Genomic DNA, 11,415 nt, shown 5'->3' with positions numbered 1-11,415 from the left:
GAACCTGAGCCATCAGCTGTTAATGAAGACCACGAGCTCCGTTTGGCTTCTAACACCTGCGTGGGGCTCACAACTCCCTATCACTCCAGCTCCAGGGGATCCAACACCCTCCTTGGTCCCCACCCACCAGTACTGTGCTCATATGCACAAAGAATCGAATGCACTCATATGCATAATAAAAAAACAGAATCTTTAAGAATAGGGCTATCAGGGGTTGGGGATTTAGCTCTGTGGTAGAGCGTTTGCCTAGCAAGTGCAAGGCCCTGGGTTCGGTCCCCAGCTCTGGAAAAAAAGAAAAAGAAAAAAAGAATAGGGCTATCAATTATCTTGATTTTTGCTTTTCTAAGTATTCTATTACCCTATCTGTAGTCAGGTTAATTGATTGATTGATTGATTTGCATCCCAAACACTGCTCCCCTCTCCTGTTCCCTCCCTCAGAGTCCCTCCCCAACTCTTTTCCCCCAACCCTCTTACCTTCATTCCCTCCCCTTCTCAGAGAGGTTGGACCCCTCCCTGGGTAGCCCTCGCCCCCCCCACCCCAACCCTGGCACATCAAGTCTCTGCCAGATTAGGCATATCCTCTCCTACTGAGGCCAGACAAGGCAGCCATGAAGACTGGGCTGCCTGGGGCCTCTTTCCAGCTCCTGCGTGTTCTTTGGTTGGTGGCTCAGACTCTGAGAGCTCCCAGGGCACCAGGTTTGTTGACTCTATTAGTCTTCCTGTGGGGTTCCCATCCCTTTCAGGGCCATCAGTCCTTCCCATAGCTCTTCCGTAAGAGTCCCCGACCTCTAATGTTTGACTGTGCTATTTCTAATGTATATCTGTATCTGTTTCAGTCGACTGCTGGGTAGAGCTCCAGAGGACAATTACGCTAGGCTCCTGTCTGCAAGGATAACAAGGTATCGTTAATAGCATCAGGGATTGGTGCTTGCCCATGGAATGGGTTTGGAGTTGGGCTGGTTATTGGTTGGTCTTTCCTTCGGTCTCTTCTCCATCTCTGCATTTCTTTTAGACTGGATAAATTTTGGGTCAAAAGTTTGCTTTGTGGGTGGGTTGGTGTCCGTATCCCTTCCTGCCTGGCTACAGGAAGTAGCCTTTTTGGGTTCCAGGCATCTCAACTAAGGTCACCTGCATTGACTCCTGGGTGCCTCCCCTATCTCCAGCCTCTGGAACTTCCTAGAGATTCTCCCCTCCCCACCCCAGTCCTACCCCACCCCCACTCCACCTCCACCCCCACCCCACCCCTGCAGCTGTAGATTTACATTCACAGGTAAATTCATTCTTTTTTTTTTTTTTTTTTTTGGTTCTTTTTTTCGGAGCTGGGGACCGAACCCAGGGCCTTGCGCTTCCTAGGTAAGCGCTCTACCACTGAGCTAAATCCCCAGCCCCAACAGGTAAATTCATTTTTAAAGAAAAATAATCACAATGATGTTGTGGTCCAAAGATCTGTGTCTGCTTAAAACTCAAATTTTGAAATCATGTCACCAAAGAGATGATATTTATTTAGTCATGGAGGCTTTGAGATGTGATTAGATCATGATGGCAAAACCCTTGTAAAAGAGATGAGAGCTGCCCTCCCCACTGCTCTGTGAAATCAGAGTGGGACGCAGGTCCGATCCCAACCCTAGATCTGCCGGTACATCACTATCAACTGCCTCCAGTGAAAAATACATTTCTTTTGTTGACAATTCATCGGTCTTCGGTATTTTATTTCAGCAGCTCAGACTCTCTAAGTCCCTGAGCTTGGGGCTCACCTGTCTCAATGATCAATACTAAGAAAGGGGCACCTCCCTTTTTTCTGCAGAACCACCGAGAAGAGGGATGCACAGTATCTGCCACAGAGTTCAGTCCAAGTCACTCCTCGTGGATGGACTGCGTGTCACTAAGCAAGCCATCAAGGCAGTGGTGGCTGGAGCCTGGGTTGACCGGGGCCACAGTTATCGGATCAGGCTTCAATAGATAAGAGGACAGCATGTACAAAGCCTGTGGGTGGCAGGGAAAGTTGATAAGGGCATTGCTTCTCAAGGGCATAGCTCTGAAATGTTCTGAGCTCAGCATGGCACCAGCTCCTACAACAGCTATTGTCACACAAGCCAATCGGCTATTGTTGAGATCACTCCGATTCCATACATGTGGAGGAAGGGGGAGGGAAGAGGAAAGTCTGGATTCCCAGAGCTGAGCCCATGGAGCTTGAAGTGGCAACCAGAGACGTCCTTGTGAGAGACAGCGCAATCGTCGCCTGGAGGATCAGATTCACTCACTGCTCAGTACTTGAACTGTTTGACTGTACGCAATGGACTTTCTCTGTGATCGACAGGTGTGGCCAGGGTACTCCTCCCACTGCTCCTTTGTCCCTTGTGTGATCTTGGGAAGTCCCCTTCTTTTGATTATAATAATAAGGCCTTGTGTGCCTACCTCCAGGCCTGTGTGAGGACCCTAAGAGATAACGCATGGAACTATAATATTATGAACTATCGTATGCTAAACAAATTCAAGGGAGCCTCATTACTGTGGCCAAGTTACCTCGAAGAGCCCCTCCCTTCAATTGTTGGTTAACAATAAGTGTTCAATTAGCATATTATAGATTTAGATAGCCAAGGGACAACTACAGAGAACTTTAGAATATAAGGTCATTCTGCATTCTCCTATGTTACATGCGAATTTAAGGAGTAAGGAAAACCATGTCTAAAAAAAAAAAAAGCGAGGCCAGCCTGGTATACAAAGTGAATTCCAGGAAAGAGGAAGAAGAGGAGGAGGGGGAGGAAGAGGAGGAGAAAACCATGTCCATGCAGCTAAAGAGCTGGCTCAGCTAAGAGTGGTTACTGTTCTTCGGAAGGACCCGTGCTCCCAGCAGCCACATCAGGCAGCCTACGACCTCTCAGAACTCCAGTGCCAAGGGACCGACACCTTCTGACCTCCACCAGCACCTGCGTGCAAGTAGTACACATTAAACTCACAAAGGCACACACACAGGAAAACAAACCCATCTTTAGAAATAGAAAAGCAAGAAAACCTGTATGGGGTTAATGTTTCATAGGTGTATCTTTGAATGCACGCTCATCAGCTTAGGAGACAATGCTAATCTCTTCTCCGTAAACAGTGTCTGTTGTCTTATCTCAGTGTTAAAAGCCAGTGTTTCTTCTGTTCAACAGAGTCCAATAGGAGGTGAGAGGAGGAGCCAGCATACTGTGGTCCACGGAACAGTCGGTCACCATCTACTTTTGCATGTCCTGTAACATAAGAATCAGTTTTAACTTTTTTTTTCTTTTTTCTTTTTTTTCTTTTTTTCCGGAGCTTGGGACCACACCCAGGGCCTTGCGCTCACTAGGCAAGTGCTCTACCACTGAGCCAAATCCCCAACCCCAAATGGTAACTTTTTAATTAACTTATTTATTTGGGAGGATTTTTAAAATAAAGGTTGCATTGATCTCTTTGCATTCCTGTACATTTGTGTTACCTTACAAAATGTTACCTGTATCACATGGATACAGGAGCAGAAGACACCATGGGTCCTGGAAACCATAAGAGGATGTCAGACCCCTAGGACTGGAGTGGCAGGGGAGCGTGAGCCATCCTGTCATTGCTGTAGCGCAGCCCCCAGGTCCTCTGCAAAAGCAGAACGTGGTACTAACTGCTGGGCCATCTCTCCAGCACCCCGAGGTTGGTTTTGTTGAGACACAGTATTCATTGGGTATTCCAGGCTGGCCTCGAACTCATGCTACTCCTGCCTCGACTTCCTGAATAACAGACCGCATGCAGTACTGTAGATATGTTCCTCCATGACTCCTATTTGTGTGTAGGTGTGTATAGGTACATATATGCACATGTATGAGTGCATGCAGAAAGCCTGAGGACAACCTTGGTTCCTCAGGTTAAATCCACAGTTTTTGTAAGGTAACTTCTCTTTCTGGCCTGGAATTCACCAGGTAGTGTAAATTAGCTGGCCATCGAGCCTTGGGCATCCACCTGTGTCCATCTGCCTAGCACCAGATTTGCAATCCCATGACACCATACTATCGTCGTCGTCTTCTTCTTCTTCTTCTTCTTCTTCTTCTTCTTCTTCTTCTTCTTCTTCTTCTTCTTCTTCTTCTTCTTCTTCTTCTTCTTCCTCCTCCTCCTCCTCCTCCTCCTCCTCCTCCTCCTCCCTTCCTCCTCCTCCTCCTCCCCTCCTCTTCCTCTTCCCCTTCCTCCTCCTTCCTCTTCTTCCTCCTTCTGCTTCTTCCTCCTCCTCTTCTTCCTCCTCTTCCTCTTCCTCCTTTTCTTTTTCTTCAACGTAGGTTCTGGGGGTCAAACTTAGGTCTCCATGCTTACATGACAAGCATGGTACTAACTGACCTCTCTCCCCAGCCCACTGGTAGCACTTCTTAAGCTTCAATAAACATTAGATTGGAGGGATAAATATAATAGAACTTTTCACCTACACATTGGTGAACTCCTAATGAAAACTCCAGAAGACTTTGTGTGTTAGAGTGGGCCTAGGGATAGAACTCAGGATTTCAGCTGCCACTGTCAAGAGTGGCTGATAAAGGCCGTGAGTGGCCCACTCTACCAAACTACCTTGTCTCTAAATGCTTGACAACATATGTTCCCGACGGAGGCAGCCCCCAGTCAGTGGCTAGTGGATGTGAGGTACATCTTTGTGTCACTGTACCAGGCAGTAACTCGTGTCAAGCCACTCTCTGCAAAGCACACGGACGAACGTGCTGGGGCCAGGCTTGCCTGGCCATCTCCAGCTCTATCCTATTTTCCTTGCTCCCTTTCAGGTTGCCCTTGAGAACACTCTTATAGTCACCTACAGCAGACTCTCTCTGCTTCTGGGAAGCTGAACGAAGTCATAGGCTCCTTAAGAACGCCCTGTCCTAGAGCCAAAGATTCCAGGCACAGGGAAACAAAATCACACTGACGGCAATATGACCACCAACTCGTGGTTTCCTTGCAGACTTGCACTTGTTCGCCTAGCCCACTGGTTTTAGAAAAGACCCTGGGAGCTTTCTAACAATCCTCCTTTCTCTTTTATTTTATTTGAGTTGGCCCGAGTCTGTGTATCGTGCCGGAAAGCCATATACCCTTTACTAATGTGATGAGTAATGCAGGTCTGACCTACCAAGGCTTTGGAAATGAGATCCACTGCTGGGCTGGGCTAGCATCATTTGAATGGACAAGCCAGTGTTCCTGCAAGTGCTGCTGGGAACATCCCAGTTTCTAATCCTCCAGGGCCTTGCAGAGTTGAGTTGCTAATTTGATACCCAGGGCCATATTTCCCTGAGGCCTTCCTGATCCCCACGCCCCACACCCACACCCCACCCCCGCACCCCACCCCCCACCCTCATGACACACCTCGGAGGGAGGCCGGGAGAGCAACATTCCTTCCTCTGGATGTCATCCTCTTCAGTTTTTCTGTTTCCAAGCCTCGAGTATCTCTGTGTGCTCTCCTGTCCCTAGAACGTGTTTTTCTTCACCATTTGGCTACTGTTTCTATGTGCACGCATGTGTATACACGTGTGTGGTCCATTTGCATACATGTCAGGAGAGTGGGAGGACAGACAGGTGGTGGGCAAGTCAGGAGAGGTGTTCAAAAGTCAGATCACAGTCCAGGCCTTTAATCTCAGCACTCAGGAGGCAGGAGGCAGGAGGCAGGAGGCAGGTGGATCTCTGTGAGTTCGAGGCCAGCCTGGTCATCATAGCAGGACAGCCAAGGCTACACAGAGGAACCCTATCACTGGACAGAAGATCATGGAAGAAGGGCAACACTGTCCAAGCCTGATTAGCTCCGAATCAGAGTGTCCACTGGTTCCTCAGAAAAATGGATCCTCTTGCTTCTAATAGCCCAAGAGAAGTTCTACAGTGAAGAACTGAGAAGGAAGATCTGTGGAGGAGGAGAAATAGAGAACGCAGTGATTTCAGAGGATAGAAAGTCTAGTTAATTCTCTTACATTTAACTTGGCTACGTCACTGCCTGAATGTGACCAACTTCCTTGCCCTTATGTCCTTGTCCCTGACTCAATTTAATGTAGTGACTGGCACTAACAAACAATAAAGGATAGTTACTGTTATTATTTTTATCAGTAAATTGTAGCATTTCAGTCCAAACAATTATTTACCAACTCTCAGGTTAGGGTTAGGACTTTTACCAGCCAAACTGCAGATTCAAAGCCCCAGACCAGCCCTGTATGCACACATGGGCAAAGCTGAGACACTATAGTTCAGAAGTGCCCCCAGGGCCCAGCCTACAATTACACACTTATAAACCTGAAACAAAGCCAGTAAACTCTACAAGTGAAGATTAAAGGGCCTAAACTCTTGCCCTTGTAATGAGGGAAGTGGTGGTCTAAATCGGAGAGCTAAGAAGAGGCAAGGCTCCCCACGGAGTGGCTGAGCTGGCACAGGAACCTGAGGTACCTCCTGTCCAGACAGGACCCTTGGGAACTGGATGCAGGGTCATGCTTGGGTTGGCCCACAAGCTTCCTAAGGAGCTGAGGAACAGGACCTGGTAGCGTAACTGTGTTCTGGACATAATTCCACTCACCAGTCTCGAGGACGTCAGGGAACGGCTGATAAGCAGATCATTTAATAAAGGGCTGGCCACACAAACTAGTGGACCTGAGTGACATCCCCCAGACCTACATTTTTAAAAAGCCAGGCATGACGGTGTGCCCTTGTAATCTCAGCACTGGGTAGTCAGAGATAGGTGGGTCCCCGAGGACTTCCCAGCTGGCCAGCCTAGCTTATTGGGAAAATTCCAGGCCATTTAGAGACCCTGTCTCAAAAAAGGAGGGACAGGGGAGGTACACCTGATGAACCATGCCCAAAGTTGTCTCTGGCCTCCATATTCACGTGGACATGGACACACACACACACACACACACACACACACACACACTCACACACACATACACAGACACACACACACACACACAGACACACAGACACACAGACACACACATACACAGAGGCCCACAGGGGCACACACATGCATACAAATGCACACACACACAGGCACACATCTAAAAAAAGAGGTAAGTATGGCCTGTGCCGCCACTGGGGTCCATTCTGAAGTTAGTGGTCCATGCTGCCGCTGGCTAGGTGTTATGAGCAGGGAAGCTTCTTTTGTATCGGTATAGATGACTGCAGATAGATGACAGTTGAGAATGAGAGAACATAGAAGATTTCTGTAGTAACCTCCCCCTCCTTCCCATGGCAGGAAGCTATTGAAGAGAGTCCTTAAAATTTATGCTAGAGATGCTGAAGTGTAGCTCTTCATGCCTAGTTGTTTCTGTCAGGGGCGGGGAAGAGGGGATGGAGGATGCGGGGAGTGGAGAAGGAGTCAGTTAAAAAAGAGGTACAGAGAAGATGACAGGGTGATGTGCTGGTCCAGGAGTTAAAATCCCACAGTCTACAGAACGTCTGCTAGGGCTTCCAGAAGTGACTGAGCCTCTCAAAGTCTGGGTTCCCCTGACTGTAGCCTTCATGCCTCACTCCTTCACCTCTGTGAATACAGCTCAGCCTTCTGGAACATTCTAACACACTCTTAGGGTCTCTGGAACATATCTTCCCTGTGGCAGATAATTTACCACCAAGTCCAGTGGGTAAATGTGGGTATGGGCTTGGGGCATCCTAAAGCAGCAAGCCGGTCTTCTCCCGGGCCACTGAGGTATAAGGTTTTAAGGAAGGTCTTGCTTTCCACCACATTCCTGCAGGGCAGGAGAGGTAAACATTAATTTCACTACAGGAAATGGAACCACAGTAAGGAGGGGTGGCTTGCCCAGGATTACAGAACCAGGAAGTTGCCAGTCAACCCACATTTACTTCCTCAGTCTCAAATCTGGGGTGCTCTCCTTCATGTTCAACGGTATCCCAGGCGAAAATGGTCACCCCCAGGTTGTGTGGCCTCTGAAGGAAGCCTCTGTGCTCGGGGATCAGGGAAATGCTCACTCCACAGGAGAATTTGGGAAAACCTTAGGATGTGTGTGGAACCATCCATCATAGGAGATTGTCTTAGCTTTCTTTCTACTGCTGACATAAATGCCACGACCAAGAGCAACTCGCAGAAGAGAGGGTTTATTTGGCTTATATATCTGAGGTCACAGTCTCTCACTGAGGGAAATCAAGGCAGGAAGTCAAGATAGATATTGAGGCAGAGACCATGGAGAAATGCTTGTTTGTTGGCTTGCTCCTCATGGCTGTCTTGTCTTTTTTTTTTTTTTTTAAATACAATTTAGGACCACCTGCCCAGTGATGTCATGAATCAAGAAAGTGCCTCATACACTTGCCTCCAGGCCAATGGTATGAATGCATTTCTTCAACTGAGGCTTCTTAAGATAACTCTAGCTTATGTCAAGTAGACAAACAAAAAAAGAAAGAAAGAAGGAAAGAAAGAAAGGAAAGAAATACTAACCAACCCAGCGATGTTTGCCTTCTTGAGTAAAAGAAACATGAAGATTCTCATCTGTACAGAAATGACATCATGGGGCTGGAGAGATGGCTCAGTTGTCATGAGCACTGACTGCAATTCTAGAGGTCCTGAGTTCAATTCCCAGCAACCACATGGTGGCTCACAACCATCTGTAGTGGGATCTTGGCGCCCTCTTCTGGCGTACAGGAATATATGCAGGCAGAACACTGTACATACATACATACATACATACATACATACATACATACATACATACATACATACGTAAATAAATCTTAAAAAAAATAAAAAAAGAAATGACGTTCTGGTTAAAGAAGGAGAGACAATATGCATAAATAAATAGATTCTATAAGACGTTAAAAAATTTTAAAGACAGGGTCTTAAGTAGCTGAGGCTGACCTTGAAGCCATGATCTTCCTAGCCCAGCCTCCCAAGTGCTAGGATTCCAAGCACCCACGGGTAGTCCCAAGTAACATGGTTAAGAGTTATAAGAAAGTTACTAGGGAAAGAAAGTTACAAGGAAAGGGAAAATGAGTATCAGAAGTGTAGAAATGGGACTGGTGAGATGGCTCAGAGGGCAGAGGTGCTTGCCACGAAGCTGAAAACCGAGTCCGATCCTGGGCTATTTGGGCAAAGGATTCTGGGTAGACAGGGCCAAGGCAAGTAGCTTAGAAATGAGCACAGTAGCTGGAGTGTAAACACGGCCAGGGAGGCTGGGATTTTGGGGTGCTTCATGGACTGTTGCTGTGTAGCAAAGTACCCAAACACTTCATAACTCAAAACAAAAAGTGTAACCTCGCAGCTTCTGTGGTCAGGAATACAGCAGAGCTGACACCTATGACATGGGTCTTTTCTTACTTAGATGGGGTCTCATGGGTCACAGACCCTTCTGTCCCCACATCTCCAGGGCTGGGATCGCAGGCACACACCTCTGCACTCAGCTGAGCTGGCTGTGGACTTCGGTTCCAAACTCACACCTTGTGCTTGCCTTGAAAGAGCGTTACCAACTGGACCACCTCCTCCGCCCCCTCCCTTTTTACTAGTAAAAAAAAAATATGCTTTTTGGTGAATTTTTTGTTTTACTTTTCAGTAAGTTTGGCGATTTTTAAACCTATAAAGACTCGTGTTAGTAGACGCAGCACCTATTATGACTACTAAAGATCTGAGTAAATTTTGGAACCAGGTCTCTAGTTGGTCACCTGCCTGGGACGTCTCTGCTGCTGCCACCTTGTGGCCACCCAGAGAAACAATTAGTACGGTGTTGCCTTTGGTTAGGTGACTTACTAGACATCCTTACTGCATGAATTAGGTGTGTACCAGGTCACCAAGACTTGTAAGATCATATCTATGATGTAAAGCTCTGATTACTAGAAACTTCCTTCTGATACTAAGCCAAGTTCTGCCTTGGTCTAATTTCTACTTAATTTACCTTCCTTTTTTCCTGGCTTTTTTATTTTGTTTAAAACATTATTTCAAGGCAACCACGTCTTGTGCTTCATTCAAATCCCTTTTCTTCCATAAATAACGAAGCTCCTGATCTTTGATTCTAGCATCCAGCTGCTGAGACAGGGCTTCAAGCAAGCCGAGCAGGCGCAGAAAGGAGCAGACGCAGAACAAGGTGAGGTCTGGGACAGGGACCAGCTGCAGGCAGATCGCTCCAGACATGAATGGTACCACTGCGTTGGCCCAATCTGATGTAAGGCTTCAGTCTTTTGTTTTCTACTGAGCCAGTATTTGGTGAGAGGAAGGGGTCACCTTGTTGAGCAGAGACGCATCTCCAGAACGTTATGCCAACACGCACAGCATGACGGGACGGGTGCCCGGGAAAAGTTTGTATCCCATCACAGGGTCAAACTTGAACACAAACAGCCCGGACATAGCCTAACCTGTAAATTCCAATGGGGCCATTTAATCCCACCCTTCTTTAGGAACAAGAGCCTAACTTCAGACTTGATTTAGTCTGACCTAAATTTCAAGATGTTTTCCTCATAAAAATTCCTCCCGGGGACCCGCAAGATGGCTCAGTGGGTAAAGGCGCTTACTAGCTAGGCCTGACGATGTGCGTTCGAGTCTAGGCCAGGAAGCAGGGGTTGTCTGCTGTTGTCCTCACTCAGGCTCCCCGGTGCTCCCGGGGGAGTTGGCTACAGCATCATTTTCCAGTCATACTTCAGAGAGTCAAGCAGCAGAATGCATTCCCCTTCTCTCTACTAGCTGCTGTGCCCACACATCTAACAGGCGTGGGTGGGTGACATATTCCCCAACTGACTGAGGTGTTCAAGCAAAGCTTCTACCCCAGGCTCCATTACTAGAAGAACCAAGCATTGCTTCTCCTCCTAGCCTCATCCAGGATTGACAAACTTTTCCCCAAAGGGTAACAATGAAAGGCGGGACATGATCAGGAAATGTAAGAAATAAATTAATACAGTACACTTTCTGAACGGGGTATGTTTAGCATCGATAAGAGTCACAGGAAGGAGGAGTCACCTCTCCTTTCCCCTTGGCTGGTGGCTGCCCCTGCTGGTCTCAGAAGAATGAGAATTGGAAAGTTAAAGGAGTCTGGTACATGACTGTATGACGGTTGCCATGGCAACAGACACAGGGTCCTTGTTGCCTAGGAATGACGCCATCATTGGATTCAAAGGCGACTGGCGACCTTAAAGCTGGTTTCTGATACCAACACAGAGAATGATACAGTCTCAAGTCCTAAATAATTTATTAGATAAGGCTTTGTGTCCTGAGTCAATAGGATGGGGAATTTGAGGAGACAAGCCCCAGGCTAGGGGAGGAGGACAAATATTTCTCACAATGGAGTTGGGGTGGACACTTTAAAAATCACTCTCATGGGCCAAACCGGGTACATCAGTCATTTTCAACATTTCTCTAAGCCGACACCCCTTTCTGCAGAATTGCATATTAAAAACCACTTTCTGTTGACTAGTCATTTAAATCTGTAATCATCTTATTTCCAACAGAAATACCGGGAACTAATTTTATCGTATATG

General features: G+C 47.2%; 1 long non-coding RNA gene across 1 annotated transcript; it reads right to left on the bottom strand.

The window, feature by feature from the left end:
• Positions 1 to 1,314: 1,314 nt before the first annotated feature.
• Positions 1,315 to 5,866, bottom strand: LOC148004361 (uncharacterized). Its single transcript, XR_015628078.1, has 3 exons — positions 5,338 to 5,866; positions 3,014 to 3,230; positions 1,315 to 2,927 (listed from the first exon to the last, which is right to left on the bottom strand). It is a non-coding gene; the product is annotated as an uncharacterized LOC148004361 (long non-coding RNA).
• Positions 5,867 to 11,415: the final 5,549 nt, after the last annotated feature.

The sequence above is a fragment of the Rattus norvegicus genome, chromosome 8, assembly GCF_021556685.1.
Source record: "Rattus norvegicus strain SHRSP/BbbUtx chromosome 8, alternate assembly SHRSP_T2T, whole genome shotgun sequence".
NCBI classification, from domain to species: domain Eukaryota; kingdom Metazoa; phylum Chordata; class Mammalia; order Rodentia; family Muridae; genus Rattus; species Rattus norvegicus.
Note: the sequence above shows the minus strand (reverse complement) of the source record. Positions and strands in the feature narration are given on the sequence as shown.